Here is a 15,593-nt window from a genome sequence, read left to right as displayed (position 1 = left end):
TAAGAAAGTGATCGATTAAGTTCCAGAAAGTCCTATATTTCCTGCTTTACAACTGAAAAGTAGTTTTAATCCCATAAAACCGTTTTGTCTAAGTATTATTGTACTTATAATAAAGTCTAACATAATTTTAACTATCCATAAAATTATAAGAAGAAAGTTTTCTGTTTTGTTGGTGAAAAATAGTTTTAATCCCATAAAACCGTTCTGTTTTGATTGTGGAAAATGCTTATTAAAACAATATTTCTTAAAAATAAACTACTGGTGAATAACTACCCTATTATTAAAATGGTTAGTTAGGGTTAAAAAGTGATAAAGTTGTAACCATGCTGATAGACTAGAATAAACACGACGACCTGCTAGCGTCGAAACTGAACATGTAACATTTGTCACCCCTTGGCCTTCCGGCCAAACTGTAGCTAACAGTCGGGATGTGGGATTGTCAATCCCATACAGATCTATACACACAATGTCCGCTCTCCCTCTAGGAGACTTTGGTTACAAGAATGTAACATAGCAAGTATATTGCTATGTCCTGAAGACGTACCATCACATTTTAGTTTGAGTAACTATCGAAATATTCCCTTTTCTAGACAAAGTAGTTTAGACCTCATATACTTATCTAGAAAATACATTTCCCGTTTGTTTCATAAATTATACCTATTATAATTTATATGATCCATCTAATTAACATGATCACTCATGAGAGTACCCCTTTGCTCAGTGTGATACAAAGGTAATGGTACCGACTGAAGTAATCTTTTATATTCATATATGAATAATATATATAATTAAGAAGGAAATGACCTTCGGGCAATTTACATCACCTTAAGCCCACATCCAAACAAGGAAATGAAAATAAGGAAATTCATTAGCCCTAACCCTTTTAAGTCTTATTTATATACCTATACATATATGAACATGATTTTGACAAATATAAGTTTAAAGAGTTATAAAAACATTTAAACGAGTTTAACGTTATTCTAAAAAGAGTTTATGTGACTTTTAAAAGAGTTAACATGACTTCAAGTCATTATGGAAGTATTTGGTAATCCTTTATTGTAAAAATAATAATTAAAAGCATAAGGAAATATATTATGTGATTGATAGTACATGTAATTATTAACACAATTAGCTTGTGTTCAACTTCTGTTCCCCCCTTAAAAGCATTTAAAATCATTTAAAAGGTAGATTATAGGGGTATGAACTCACCTTATGTGAGTGATTCAATTGAAAACTGGGATAAGAGTGTTACTCCTACGAGTGAAGTTCCTGAGCACAAATGAGTCCTAAATAGCATATAATGATACATATAGGAATGACATTAGTGATTATAACCACAAAGGTGTGAGGGAATCGACCTAGGATGCAAGAACAACTCACCAAAGGATGGTTGGAAGAAAGTTAGGAGGTTAAATGAGTGTTTACAGACCTATGGTGTGATCACGGCCCAAGAAAACATGAAGTGTTCACGGCCCACTTGAAGGTCCATGGCCCAATATGAAGGGTTCATGGTCGTGAACCTAGTTTGCGGTTGTGAACCACTTTTGAAGGTGTTCCTGGCTAGATTTCAACTCATTGATCTCAAGCTAACACTTCCTAACACTCAACCTTTGAGTATACAAGGCTTAAAAACTCTTAAAGAAACACTTAACACAGTAAAAAAAGTAACAGAAAAAATTCTAACTTTTGATTGATTAGATTGACTTACATGATAGAGATTTCGGGTTGTCACATAGTTATCCACTTTACTTCCTAATAATGGTAGCAAAGGTTGGCAAGTAGCATCATATTTGTACTGAGTCTTGATAAGTATCGTCTAATTTCCTAACAAGTAGAATTAGTACTTCACAAGTGGCATCAAATATGTTCTGAGTCTTGACAAGTATCTTTTGATTTCCTTACAAGTGGTATTAGAGATGCAGTTTTTGCTTCTATAATTGAAGACGTCTACTCATAAGTTTGATTTGGAGAATTTCAATGGTACAAATGACTTCAATTTGTGGAAGGTGAAGATAAATGCACTTTTGGTTCAAGAGGGATGTGCAGCGACGTTGGAAGTAGAAGAAAAACTGCAAAATGATATGGTGGCTGAAAGGAAGGTGGATATTCTCGCAAGAGCACATAGAGTTATTCAGTTGTGTTTGACAGAAAGAGTATTGAGAGAGATCATGGATGAAACAAGTACATCTAGGCTTTTAGATAATTTGTGTATTAAGTATCAAAACAATTCTTTAACGAACATGCTATAATAGAAGAAACCTTTGCATACACTTAGGATTTCGGAAAGCACCCAAGTGAAGCATCATTTGGATAACTTCAATAGGATCGTCTTAGACTTAGAAGGTGTTAAGGTAAATAATAAATATGAAGATCAAGTAGTTATACTTTATGTTCACTACTAAATTCTTATGAGAATTTTGTTGATACTATGTTGTATGGTAGGACAACTGTCAATGTGACTCATATGAAGGATTCTTTGATATTCAAGAAACTGAAAATAAAAGTTTCAGTTGGAGAAAAAGTTTCTAGTTCTAGTTTATATGTATACAGAGGAAAAACATTAGATACATGTGGAGGATACAAAGGGAAGTCAAGTTTCGAATTTAAAGCCAACATCAAATGTTATAACTGCAAGGAAATGGGCAACTTAGAAGAGATTGTCCATTGCTTAAGAATGAGAATAATGGTGTTGGACGAAGCAACAACAATTTTGTTATGTTTCAAGGAAATTATTCTAAAGGGAATGATTATGAATTTTTGATAGTATGTACATGTAGTTCTGCTGATGCTTGGATCTTGGACTCTGGAGATTCCTCATGGGATTTATATCTTGGATGGTTGTATGATTAGGCGAACAATGACTGTAGCCCAATCCTTGGATCAATATGATGATGAAAGAAAGTTATGGTATCATAAGTTGGGACATGTGAGCAAGAATGGGTTCTTGGATGTAGATGCATCTAGAAATACTATACCAGGTGAAGCTTATGTTTGAGAGATGCAAAGTAGGGTGAATTTCAGTTTGTTTCAACACTTAAGCAAGGAGATTGTTGAGTGTGATCACTCTAATCTATCGGGCCCTCTCATGTGAAGTCTCATGGTATATGTAAATACTTTGAGACTTTTATCGATTATTACTCAAGGAAGGCATGTGTACTTACTGAAGACAAAGGACCAAGATGAAGTGTTTGGGTGGTTCAAGGACTGGAAGACCATGGTTGAGAAACAGACCAAGAACCATGCCAGGTCACTTAGAATGGAATGGATTTATGCAAGGAATTATGTGACAACTTTTGCAAAACAAAAGGTATAGTGAGGCATCGTAATTTATCGATAACACCATAGAAAGCCGAATGGCATAAAAAATGAACCAAACACTAGTGGAGCATGCTGAACACATGTGATTATCTACTGCTTTATCAGATCAATTCTAGGAGGAAGCATTCAACATTACTTGCTATTTGGAGAATAGATCTCTACCAACTACAATTGATTTAAAGACTCCTTAAGAGGTGTGTTCTGGGAAACCCTATGTGAATTCTAGTTTATGAACATTTGGATGCCTTGCTTGCGCTCGTATGAACGATGGTAAACTGGAGCCGATGGAAGCGAAGTGCATATTTCTAGGATATGCATCTAAAGAGAAAGGTCATCGTCTGTGGTGTACAGAAGAAAGTAATACTTAAAAATTCATTATTAGCAGAGATGTGACCTTTGAATATGCTATGTGTAACCGAAGTGGATGTGGTAGAAGTGTTGAGAGGAATGATCAGGGTGCTAGCCATATGGTAGAGTCCAAAGCAGAAACCCCATACAATTTTGTGATAAGCGAGGAACAACAGGGTGGCTTGGAACAACATAGACATGAAGAATCCCTTGTTCAACCCTTGAAAGAAGTGTATGGTTATGTTGATATTGGGAAAGACAACTTAATGAAGTTTCTAGAGAATAAGCTTGTTACAAATGATTTCGGAGATGAAAATAAGATAACAAGGATCAAGATTCAGAGTGATAGAAGAGCATTATGATTATACATTTCTCATTACTTTGAGAAAGTATTGCGGTCGTTTTATCGTGATCAGTCCAATTGTGTTGGTACTTCTTTGGCGACTCGAGGCAATCGGAGAAAAACTCATTAGGAAGTGGTCAAGTGGATCTTGCAACACTTGAAGGAAACACTTGATATTTTTCTAGTATATGATGCCAATGCACCTCATATATATTAGGTTGGATTGATACACTTAGACCATGAAACTAATCTGGTGATAAGTATATTATTGGTGGTTGGTCTCTTTTAGAGTCTTCTTTTGAATGAGAAGAAGCCAATCATGTTCTATGACAACTTATGCATTAAAAAGTCTGGTGCCAAGGAGAATCTAGAGGACATAATAACAAGGTCATTTCCCAGAGAGAAGTTCATGCTTTGATTGGACTTGGATAATGTTTGTAGGAGGTAAGCCTCTTTGGGGCTTTATTGTAGGAAGGGAGAGGAAGTTCTTGTTCAAGTTCGAGTTCAGAGGATGCTCAAGTGAATGTGGAGATTTTTAAATGTGACTCAACCATTTGGAGCATTTTCACAGAGTGTTTGGAGAACTTAGAACTAAAGCGAGCACTTGAGGTTCAGGGAGCATGTGAAAAAGGAATGGATTATCTAAGATGGAGTTGGATCAATTACCAAAGGAATGGATCATCTAAAAGGGGGTTCATACCAACTTGGAGTGGCTTGGGGCAACTTGGAGTGACTTGGAGCAACTTGGGGCAATTTGGAGCGACATGGTCCAACATGCTACGCTGTAAAGATGTTGAGCCATGTGAAGATGTTGATCCGAATGAAGATGTTGTTCCAAGTGAAGAGGTTGAGCCAAGTGAAGATGTTGGACCAAAATGGAGAAGTTAAGCCATCAAGGAGAAGTTATGCCACCTTTAGGTGGTGTTGAGCTAAGCATGAAGGATGTTGCACCATCCTTACAGAAGATTGGTGTCACACCCCTAGTCAGTGGCGAAAACACCAGGCGGTGAGACGACGTCATGGATCATAGTAATAAGCATACGTTGAAAATACAAGCAATGCGGTAGTACAATAAGTACTTTTATTCATTGAAAGAAGTAGATTGCAATATTCCATAGTCTAGCGTTCAAGAAAAGTACAAAACAAGCATTAATGGATCAGCAACAAGGGAAATACCAAAATATAAAAGATAACTAGAATCCCATAATCATCATTGTAGTACATTTCAAGTTCGTAAATATTTTTTGAGAACAAAAAGACTTATTTGGATATACAGATAGTTCTTTATACTTATACTTAATGTATGACTTCTATAACTAAGTTCTTGATAAAAAGATATTCCCTATAGGCATTTCAAGTTTCATATATTCCTTTATATTTTATCGGTATTTCAAGTGTCCTATACATATTCCATTCACTATGAGTTCTATAAACGAGTTATTTCAGACTGATATGCCTCTACCGATGCTTCATCAGGGCGTCATTAGTAGAAAAGGAAATTATCACCCTATGTGACTCAACCATCAAGGTTGTTGCTAGTAACCGTAGATGGGGGTCTCAAATCGTATAGATCTATTTGTAATTCTCCCACTCTTGCATTTATTGGTTTTAAGGAAGAGGTATTTCTAAGTATAGTGATACTTAGGCTGATGAATAAAAGGCTCACACGAATTTTAAGAATATTAATAACCCTAACTTTAATAACAAGTTTTTGGGTATTATTTTCGTAGAAATACATAATACTATAATTGTTCATTAATTCAAGGTTCTACAATAAGGCTACTGCATTGGGTATTGAAATAGATTTATTTATAATACAATCCTACTATATCATTTATTTAACAGATTCCCGATATAGATTTAGTAACATTTCTATAATCTTAATAGAAATAAATAGTTATTGCATGTATTCCTTTCAAATATGTTAAAAGATTTTAAATGGGTCGTGACACTCACTTGTAAGGTTAGTAGTCGAGAAACCGAAGGGAAAACAATTTTTTTAGAATTTGGCGGTTTTGCACTATAATGAATATTAACTTATACCGATGAATAATATTGTTGACCGGCGTTAATAATATCCAATCAGAGCTTGATCAGAATACCACACAAATCTGGCTGGAAAACTACTTCATCGACCGTGGACGACGACAACAAGTGGTGGCCGGTGGAGGCAGTCGACGTTCTTGGCTTCATCGGAGGTGTTAATCGGATGAAAGAGTGTGAACGAAGTTGTGCCGGATATTACTCAACGGAAGAAACAGTGGTAGCTGGCTATTCGAGTCTTTCATGCATCTCCACTGATGCGGAGGTGGGTTGTCAAGGCGGCTACGACAGCGACGGAGAATGAGAGAGAGAGAGAGGTGACTTTAAGAGAAAATGATGAATCCCCTCGCTGACATTTATACTTTTTCCAATTCTAATCCAATGGCATAGAGAGAAAGCAATCCGATGATCGTCATCAATCCTAGCTTTCTAAGATTATCCGACCAAGGCGACACGCTTATGAAAATTACAAGAGGCGACGTGTAATGACATGAAAACCCTTCCATTAATGATGTTAGCTTTCCATACTCGAAAATTATTTTTGTAAAATTATTTCGATTCTAAAGGTATAGAATAAAATAAATTAAAGTAAAAGGTTGTCAATTTTTACCTAAAATAATTAGTCGATATATTCGACAAGTATATAATTTAATTAATTTATTTTTGACGAAAATAAGTTCAAAATAATTCATTAAAGTGTATAAATGACGTAGAGGTGTTAAAATTTCATTAAAAGAAACTTGATTTATTAAGAAAATTGATAAATGGTTAAAAGAATTAATTGGAAATGAGTTGAGGGGTAAAAAGTGAAAATACGAATTAAAACCCTTATATGTTACCTTTTCTTTATGAGCAACTAGTGTAATGCACGTCGGGTTCACACGTTGACAAATATAAACATTGATTGTATCTTATTTTTATAACATATTTATTAACAATGTACATGACAAATCTACCCCTATTGTATATACTATTAATCCTTAAAAGGACGGTGAACAGGAGACTTTCTGCTTTCTCATTTCTGCCACTAAATTTTCTTCGCTTACTGATTTTGCCACGGGAAGGTTGCTTTAAACAAACTTTTACATTTGTCATTTGTACCCCTTTTTTTCCTTCGCTTTCTGCTTTTGCCACCGGATATTTTTTTTAGTCTTCACCGTCTTAAAGAACCGCCTTACAGAACCGCCTTAAAGTAATTGTAGATAGACGTTGGCTTCTCGGTATATGTTGCCTTCTAATTTCAGTTTCCACCTCGCGCTTTTGGATTTCTGTTTCTCCCTATCTTGCGATTGTGTTCCTTTCTTGCGGTTTTGATTGTTTTGTTTGACGTTTTCTGGTCTTCATCATTCACTTGTAATTCCTTTGATGGGTTCTGATTTTGATTGTTCTGTACAAAGATTTGAGGCGATGATGAGCTTTGTTTGTGAAAAAAAATTGCAACGTCGACCATGGGTGAAGTTGAAGGCCGTATTTTGGCAAGGTAACTCGGAAGGCATATCCGATTGGAATATGCAACCGGTGTTTGCAGCCATACCGCCTTTCATTCCCTTTTTTTGAGCTTCCTCTCACTAAAAATCACTGTCGTATTTTTTATTTGGGCTTTCAGCTAAAGCTGAAATCTGTTTTTATGATTTTCGATTTTGAAAATTCTGGTGGTTTCTTTGGTTACAACATATGAAACAGGTAAACACACTCACATCCCTGTCCTTTAGTCTAAAATTCCCTTCTGTGTGATTTTTGAAAACTCTGTGATTGACATGTAAACAAAACATGGTAAACTAAATTATGTACAAAAGTTGTTTGATAAAATGTCTGAATGAAACGTGATATCATGGAATATGACTTTTCATTGATAGTTTGGTCAATTGATTTTGTGTTCTAATTTTTGTAGTCATTTATGGACATTGGATCTATTTTTTTAGTCAAATGATAGCTCAACCAAATGATTTTGATTATTGGATTTTGTAGTCACTTACATTTGTAGTTCAAAATCAGTGCATCTTTGTTTCATTAGTCCTTACCTTATAGAGTGATTTTATTTTGACATAATGAAGTCATGTAATTTTGGACAAACCTTCTCTTTGAAAAAAGAAACTAATTTGGGGCTTATTAGATTGGTTTTTTTTTTTTTGTTCATAATTGGCAGATTTGAATATGCACATCAACTGTTTGATGAAATGCTTCAAAGAACCGGTAAGGTTACGCACGCTGAGATTCTAACCAATGCGTTTGTCAAGTATGGTGAGATCGAAGATTGTAAGGTGGTGTGAAGTATGGAGGAAACCATTTACCTAATGTGCTCTCTTTTATGATAATCTCTTTGAATAAGGCAATTCTTTTATGATAATCTCTTTTATGCTATTATTTCCTTTTAGGGTTTGATTGGATGGATGGAATGAAATGTGTTATTACATTCCATAATCATGTTTTGTTGGCCAGTAGGAAGCTAATGAATTTTCATTTAAACTTTTTTATAGTATATGTAAATGTGTACAAAAATACAAAATTAACCATACTAAAAGTTTATTAAAATTTAAAACTCAGATCAGATTATAATATAAAATAGTGTTAATTGCGTAAAATACAACATTTTGACCTTTTTTGGGGTAAGACCTAAAATTTTAATTTACAATCTAAACCAAAATCGTGACCTAACTTTCCGTTTTTGCCTTTTTACGTAAAAGATTTTGTCTCTTTGAAAAAGTGGTCAACATATTATTTCTTTTATGCAAATAAGTATAAAATATTTTTTGCATAAAAGACACAACATTTTGATAACTTAAAAAAATGTTCGTGTTTTCCATTCAATCAACCGCTAAATAAATATAGTTAATTTCTAGAAAAAAATGAGTTACTAAAATCATGAAAGGTCAAAAAAAAATTATGTCATTAAATATTACTTAAATATAAATGGGTTATTTTCTAACCGGAATCAACCATTCCATTCCATTGCTTCCCCAATTCCATGATACAAAACATTACCAGTTTCTTTCCCAAATTACCCTTTGGTTTTCTCTTACAATCCAATAAATGTAGCCTTTTTTTTTCTACGTAAGTTATTGGGCTCCAATTCATCTGTATATTGATGTTTGTTGTTTTGCATTAATGTGTTTCCGTGTGGTTGTTTCATTGATACTCTTATAAACTTGAATGATGAAGTTTTTACTATTTATTGAGGATGCATGTAGTCTTACATGCATTAAAGTTTCCTAATTGTACAAGTTTTCTATTGATTGTAAAAAAGAAATCATGAACCCCATTTTTTCTTCGTTTTGGTTTTAGTCATCAGGTTTCCTTTTAGGTGACATTTCCCCAAACCCATTAGTTACTTGCTGTTTCTGTGGTTAGAATTTATATTTGTTATCTTACTGTCTTATTCTAATCTTCCAATAGCTTGTTAGACTTTCTTTATTTATGTATAAGTTATTTGACTCCAATTCAAATGTATTTTGCAGTAAATGCCTTTTTTGTAATTTAATTGTTGATTTTGTGCTTTGGTTTTGATTGGTTCATGTCTTTGTGCTTTGGAGCGATTATTTAAAAAGTTTCTTATCATACTAATTTTCTGTAGTTTACATAACAAATGTTGAACCATTTTGTCATTTTGATGCTTTAGTTGCTGATTATTTACTTTCAATTGTTTTAGACCGATTGTTTTATAAATTTGATAAAATTGGATTCTTTACTATTTTTGATGACACATTGTGTAATCTTACATACATAAAGAATTCCTAACTATACAACAAACAATGAACCATTTTGCTCCTTTTTGGTTTGACTTATCAGGTTTTGCTTTTTTTTAAGGGACTTTAGGTAAACCATTAATCAGCTTATCAAAGTTTCATTTTACATTTTTATATTAGGCGATGTTGAGAATTCTGTTGATGTTTAGAATAAGTAAAATTTTGAGTTAATATTTATTGACATATATTTTTGTTCAACAATTGACAATATTAATGAACAATTTCCATTTTTAGCTATTATTATGTGCGATATGTTTCACATTTTTAAGCAGACCTTCTTTTCATTATAAAAGTAGCCACCTTTTAACCGACTGAATCCGTATTCATTATTTCATTATTTTTTAAATTAATTAATAAGTTTGTCACTTTCAATTGAATGTAGTGCAGACTGTTCAAAAATTGATCAACTAGACAAAAATTGACCCCACCCCATTTGTCAATCCTTTTTTTTTTTTAATCTTATATGAAGTCATTTGTTGTTTTTCTTTCTTGCAAACATTTAATTATGTTGATTATGAGCATGCTCGATTTTTCTTTCAACAACTTATATTTGGTGTCAGCAACTGTCACTTTATGATTATTGAAACTTTAAAAATGTTAGTAAATAGTAACAAACTTTTATATTTGTTCAAATACATATCATAAACTTACTTAATTCAATTTTGTTTCACTGTTATGAAATTTTGTATTTTTGTTTGTTGATTGTGGAAAGTTTATGGAAAACAAAAATTGTTAAAATAGTAACCAAGTTTCAGTTTTGTTATGATATTACAAAAATGATGAAAAAAAAAAAGTTTGAGGTACTGAGTTGAACAAATTTTAAATTTGGTTACTTTTTAATGAAAATAGTTTTGCTTTTTTTTTTTTATATTATTATTATTATTATTATTATTTGGGTAGACTCTAATGATTTGAATTTATTTTATCATCAGTCAAGCAAGTTTGTGTACTCTATGACATTCAAGCAGTGGAAAAACATTGATGTGAACAAATTTCATAAAACTGATGATAGATTTGGATGAAAGTTGGTATCTATATTAGTCCAAATTGCATCCCACATCAGGTAATGCCAACTGTACCCCTGTTGACTAGATAAAGCTAATTGTGTAATTGTTGTTTTTTTCAGGTAGGAGAGAATTGGTTCAAATAACCAAAAAAAAAAAGAAACCCAGCGCCAAAGGCGCATCTGATTCCATCTAGTTATATTATTATAGTGTAATATGTACAAAAATATTTACCAAATGATTGTGTAGCTTTTAACTTATCATTCCTACGTTTTTGCTATTTATCTTTGGATGCAAAATCATTTGTTGTTATCATCTTATCGTCTTCTTCTTCAAATTATCGTTAGACGTCTTCTCCAAATATCGGCAATTTATGTAAGGTCTTTGTTTATTTGTTCTTGTCTTGGGTTTATGTTGGTATAGGTTTTCGATGCTGCAAAATATTTGTTTGGAATCAAAGAACATGGATCTGATTATAGGTTCTTGTTAATATATATATATATATATATATATATATATATATATATATATATATATATATATATATATATATATATATATATATATATATATATATATATATATATATATATATAGAGTTAGGTTCAAATGTTTTCACTATCTATTGTGTGCCCGTATGATTGATTCTGGACCAATCATTTTAATTATTTTAAAAAAGTAATTAATGCATATTAAATGTTTAATATTGAAGATGTAATTAATACCTATTATATCTTCAATATGTAATATACATTAATTACTTTTTTAAAATAACTAAAATGATTGGTCCCGAATCAATCATACGGGCACACAATAGATAGTGAAAACAAAATAACCTAACCCTATATATATATATATATATATATATATATATATATATATATATATATATATATATATATATATATATATATATATATATCTTTTTTTGTTCTTGTTGCATATACCTTTGGCATCAAGGAAGTGGGTTATGATTTTCGCAGCTGCAAAAATATAGTTTGGCATGATTTGATAGATTTTTTACATGGATGTGTAGTCAGGTAGGATAATTTCTTGTTGCATTTTTACACTTTAATGGGGTTGGTTTCTTGTGATCTTGATTAGAATAAATTGTTTAGTCAATATTTGGGCCTATGTTTACTCTTTCTTCTTTCTACTACGTGCATTCTATAATCATTTGGATTTTTTTAACAATATAGTTGCTCTGTATATTGATTGTAATTGAAAGTCAATATATGAGCTATGGACCCTGCCACCCCATAACTATACTGATTCGATTTTTTGGTATTAGGAGTTTTAATGTACAAATTTTAAATAATTTCTTCAAATAAATTTGTTAACATTGACGTTATTTTTTTTAAATGTGTTTTATGCTTTTATTTTGGTAGAAGGGCATTATGGTCTTTTTTTAATATCATGTTCGGATTTGTTCTAGTCCTACCAAATGCTATAAAAATAAATTGTCCAGTACCAGTCTAATCCAATTAAGTGATGTTCCACCCAGTCCATCTAGTCCATCTGTCAAACGCTACCTAAAACCACGACCCTATATTTGGGTCATCAAATTAAATATTTTCAATAGGAATCCCTCACTTCATTATCAAATCCCTTATATTCACTCTTAAACCCAATTAGTTAGAACTTATTTAACCGATTGAAACACAAGCACAACTTCTGTGCAAAACCACTTGTTGCATAAGTTCTTTAAAAAATACAGTAACCAGTGTCACATCATTAGAATATCATATTTTGGTTAGAATTTTATTATAGATGTGAGTAGCAGCCATAGTCCTTCAAAGCCTAACCACTATATTTGGTACGTGTTTGTTATGTCCACCACATAACACCACACACAAACCATGACTACAAGAAATTTATGTCTTTACTTACACATACTATGTGTGGGTAAAAGCATCATATGTGATGGTATTCATTTTTACCTACACATACATTAAGTGTAACTATGTGTAGGCCCATGCCTGTTGATAAAGATCATTGCCGACACATAATTTATGTGTATATATAAGATTATCTATACCTACACATATATTTGTGGCTAAAAGTAGTAAATATATGTAGGTAGATGCATTCTAATTTGTTTAGGATGTCGATGACATGGCTGATGGCGTGGACACTGATGTGACTGATGATGCGGCTGCTGACGTAGTCAATGATGTGGACTACACATATCATTAAAATATGTGTGTAAGAGTATTTTTATGTAGAGGCATTGGTTTTGATATGTGTTAGTAAAAATATATTTATATGTGGGTATTAAAAACGATATGTGTACGTAATACAAAATAAATGCAGACATTTGTATAAATAGAAACATATGCATTAGAAATAGCATTATGAACTGAAAATTGTCTAACATAATATTTCAAACCAAAAAAATTACAAGTCTCAAAACATGAAATACTTAAACTACCAAAAGATCGATTAGTCATGAGTAGCTACTTGAAAATACTAAAAATTCCAGAATATTCATTTCTTATCATTATATATATATATATATATATATATATATATATATATATATATATATATATATATATATATATATATATATATATATATATATATATATATATATATATATATCAGTATGTTCATCATGAGACTGTCCCGAATGAGTGTGGTTAGATGTACCACACTCGGATGTATCACTATGTGATCGTCCTGATGATGTGCTAAGAGGAGGAGGCCTGATGTTTTTCTTAATCAATATTTGCTTCATAGCTTCATGTTCTCTTTTCATTGTTTCCAATTCATCGTAACTAGGATGCTTAGATTTCTCAGTAGAACCTGTAATGTTACCAACGACAATAGGATCACGTCCCCACCCAAACAAACGAACAGAGCTTCGTCTAAGTACCTTCTCTAGAATCAACTTTTCACTCATTGATTCCAAGGAATGCTCGTTTCTCATCTTTTTCATTTCTTCCTGTTAGCATATAAAAATAAGACGAGTACATTAAATAAATTATTTACCAAATAATATATATTCAAAGGTAGAAATGAGCAACTACACTTACATATTTTGCAGCCATATCTGTAGATTTCCAACCTTTTTCTTCATCCCAATGTGTAAGCCGCCAAGTCTCAATATGACCCGATGAAAAATCCACATCATGTCCAAGCTCAACATGATAGCGTATTTTACTCTTCGATCCATTTCTTGTCTCCATTTTTCGCTTTCCGCGAGCAACAACCTTCTTTTTTTGCAATTTCCTTCAAGGAGATACAACCAAATAATACTAACAAATATTATACTGAATTCAACAATATTAATTAATTCAATAGCTCAAATATTTTTAAAACATTACCATGTATTTTGGCTCACACCACATGTGACATAGATACTCCCAGTCTTCTTTGCTACGAATATCTGAAAGGGGTTTAGTCTTTGCCTTTATTGGGTCTTCTGATCCTCCAATCTATTTAAAGTATTTATGCAACTCAGCTCGAAAATTTCTCCATGACCTTGCCATATAGCTATCGATAACTTTGCAAACATTCTCATTTTCCACATCAATATCAAAAAGCGTCTTTAGATAACAAATACAATTAACTAGTTAGTAATGATGATGTTAAAGTCATACTAAAAAAACTTACAGTTAGCTTGTGGCGTAATGGAAACTTCTCTTCCTTCGGTACAAGCCTCCCCTCTTTGTGTTGTAAGCTACAGTTCTTACGTAAAATATAGTCACACTCATATGTGAAAGCTGATTCATTGTTACATATTACTCGCCTTGCTACAAAATTAAATTCTACAGGCAATCTCTTCTTAGACGCTTTCATTGCCTTCCCAGCACCTTTGCACAAGTGATGCCATGCTTTACAATTGTAGCATTACTATAACTTTCTTGCTCGGTCTAAAAAACCGTGTCTATAAGCAAGTACAAGTAGATTTACACTAACAATATCACATACTACAATATATTAACAAGTAATTTAAACATACTAACCCGATTGTTGCTCTCTTTGATATTGCTCAACATTAGTAATTACGTTTGTTGTAGATGGGCCCGTTTAAAAAAATTGAAATGTAGTAAGGATCAACACCAACGACATCAGAGTAAGTATCATAAGATTAAGAGAAAAGAAAAAAAAAGTTCTTACTTGTACCCATGATTGGAGAGATTAGATCTGGCCGATTGTTTGAGATTAAGGGGTTTGTATTTGGTGATAGCGGTAATCAAAGTAATTAATAGAAAAAAGAAAAGAATTATTGGTTAAGGGGTTTGCATAGAAGGTCCCTGTTTACTGCATATATGGTCATGGTTTAAAAAATACATGAATGGAACCAGTTTAAAATTTACTCTACAAATGGACTTTGTTTAAAATCTGAAATAATGGTCCCACTTTTTAAAAATAGTGCATAAATGATCCTATTTAATAAAAGTGCATAAATGGTCTTAGTTTAAAAAAAATCGTATAAGTGGTCCCTGTTAAAAAAAACTACATAAATGGCCCATGTTTTAAAAAAACTACATAAAGGTCCCTGTTTTAAAAAAAACTATATAAATGGTTCATATCTTAAAAAACAGCATTAATGGTCTCTATTTTTAAAAAATATTACATTAATAGTCCTTGTTTACAAAAAACTGCATTAATTGTCATGTTTAAAAAAAAAATCATAAATGATCCTTGTCTAAAAAATCTGCATTAATGATCCTTGTATAAAAAAAACTACAGAAATGGTTCCTATTCTTTTTAAAAATAAAAATGTACCTTTTTTTAATAAAAATATTGATTTATGAAAATATAACAAAATCTTACCCGGAACTG

The 15,593-nt window shown here is 32.1% G+C and overlaps 1 long non-coding RNA gene across 2 annotated transcripts; it reads left to right on the top strand.

Moving 5' to 3' along the window:
- The first annotated feature begins 7,029 nt into the window (after window positions 1-7,029).
- LOC111906454 (uncharacterized) lies at window positions 7,030-11,126 on the top strand. 2 transcript variants are annotated; one of them, XR_002855209.3, is made up of 3 exons: window positions 7,093-7,735; window positions 8,199-10,858; window positions 10,922-11,126. It is a non-coding gene; the product is annotated as an uncharacterized LOC111906454 (long non-coding RNA). The 2 variants fall into 2 exon arrangements; XR_008225638.1 differs by lacking the exon at window positions 10,922-11,126 and having other exon boundaries at window positions 7,030-7,735; window positions 8,199-8,531.
- The last annotated feature ends 4,467 nt before the right edge of the window (window positions 11,127-15,593 follow it).

This window comes from Lactuca sativa, chromosome 8, assembly GCF_002870075.4.
Source record: "Lactuca sativa cultivar Salinas chromosome 8, Lsat_Salinas_v11, whole genome shotgun sequence".
Taxonomy (NCBI): Eukaryota; Viridiplantae; Streptophyta; class Magnoliopsida; order Asterales; family Asteraceae; genus Lactuca; species Lactuca sativa.
This window is presented reverse-complemented; position numbering and strand designations above follow the sequence as displayed.